Below are 2145 nucleotides of genomic sequence, written 5' to 3' on the forward strand. Positions count from 1 at the left end.
AATTCGATGCTTGATGTGTATACCAATGTGGATACTGACATTGGTTGGCTCCATTGGGTCTCAACATGAGTAACAATAGGTCACAATTCTCTAACTATTGTAGTTTCCACCTTGTAAATAGTCTTGCTCCTTCCAGGGGACTGCAAATCCCTCCACATAACTAGAAATCCTAGAAATCCTTTTCAATATAGAGAGACGATGAGGGTCTCGGTCCCAATCATCTATCTATATCTATCCCTACAATTGATGGGTGATTTTTTGCACCAGGGCCGAACACCATATTAGAGGATTTGGGAAAGTCCCAATACTTTGGGAATTTTCTTTTCAATTTAGTTTCTGTTATATCTTGATTATCAGAACTTCAGATTTGGTGGAGATTGTTCCTTTAGAATCTACTCTTTAAGAGCTATCCAATGATATGTCACATGAGGGGGCTTTGACAAAATTGTGAAAAGGTTCACCATGCCCCCATTTTAAGATCTTTGCAAAATGGGTCTTGGGATTTTCCCAAATTCCTTAATATGATGTCCCAGCTTTAACATAATAGCTATCTCTCCATTCACTTCTCTTTCCAAGGTTTTGATAACTAGATGTTGAACCCATTTTGTATGATGAAGTCATGAAGAGGACATACCTATGCCTAATGTTTCCACAATTAGAAAAAAATATTTTCAATGTATTTTGCATCGAAATACTAGTTGAAAAGAGACATATACCTTGTAGTGGATGAGGCTGGGCCTTTCCTAGAGACGAGAAGGCTAAGTTTTGTTTATGGAAGATGCTCTTTAATTGGTTGTCTGTGCGAGGTCAATTGGCTAAATGGGTTCACATGTCCCCTCTATGCCCCTTATGTAAGGTGTTTTTCAAACTATCAAAGACTTGTATTGGGAGCGTGTTGTGGCTAGAAGCCTAGGCACAAGCAAGAAGGAGTGCTGTGTGAGAGGGATGTATTGCTCTGTGATTAGTGGTGGTTTAAAAGGAAGATACTTTTTCTTAGAGACTCGTAGGGGCTTTTTGCCTTTGTGACAAATGGATATATTAGAGGTGTTGCGTTATTAGCAATTTGAGATTTCAGAATGAGAGGGCCTTGGGCTCAATAGTTGGGATGGTGGGCTATGCACGGAGAATTATGGCCTTAGTGAATTCCTTTTAGTTGATTTCTACTCGGTCACGAAGAAAAACGCTCTTGTAACTAGTGAGTTCCTTGGTGACATTTTAAAGGCTCTAAATTATGCAGCTGTGTAGCATGTTGTCTGGGCATGGCCTTGTTTCTTTGGTCTTCTTCAGGGATTGAATAGTCCTTAATATAAGCTTGCTTCTATTGTTTTTTAAATTGTTTTAAGACTCATGCAATAGCTTCATAATTGTGGAGTCCTTTTTTTTAAATCTTTTTGTTTATAAATAAAACTAAAAAAATGCTATAAAGCATTCCATTGAAACCTTACAAGCTGGTGTTTTCCATAGCCCTCCAGATATTTGGGGTCCTTAACACCACATGCTAATGCATAAGAAGTGTAAGACAAAAAGTAAGCGGCCCTAGAGGCCTGCTTATTCACATAATCTCCAAATATATCTATGGCAGACAACCTCTCTATCAAAATGATCTTTTCCTTTTGCCATGAAAGAGCATGTCCACCTAAAGCCCTGGACAAACATTTTAGGAAGTAAACAATGGCTTCTCCATTGTTGCTCAACTGCCTATGGTAAATCAAGATCTTGGCACTGCCTAGATCATGAATATAATGAGCTAGGCCTGACATTTTGCGAAACCCAACCTGCCTGCTTCCACTTGATCTCTGGAGGAATGTGTCATCCTCAATTTGTAGCTGCAACATATCAAAGGATTGGAGTGAGACAATACACAACCTACAAAACTAAAGTTAAGCAGAAGTCAAAGTATATGATTTGAAGTACCTTCTCATTTTCATCAGCAACAAGCAGTTCATCTTTCCAAAGATTTATCCCTCTCCCTTCTTGTACAGCCTCTTCTCTAGTCTTTTCTGTGTATAGAGCTGAGAGATTCATAGCTTCCTGTGTGAGCTGGAAGGTAGCTTCATCTGGCTCTTGGAACTTTTCAGCCTCTTTGAAACAAAATGAAAGGGCCTCTACAGGATCAAACATTGTTTCCAAAGCCAGAAGTGATTG

The sequence above is a fragment of the Dipteris shenzhenensis genome, chromosome 9 (assembly GCF_047967505.1).
Source record: "Dipteris shenzhenensis isolate YYH24624 ecotype China chromosome 9, Dip_SZ_1.0, whole genome shotgun sequence".
Taxonomy (NCBI): domain Eukaryota; kingdom Viridiplantae; phylum Streptophyta; class Polypodiopsida; order Gleicheniales; family Dipteridaceae; genus Dipteris; species Dipteris shenzhenensis.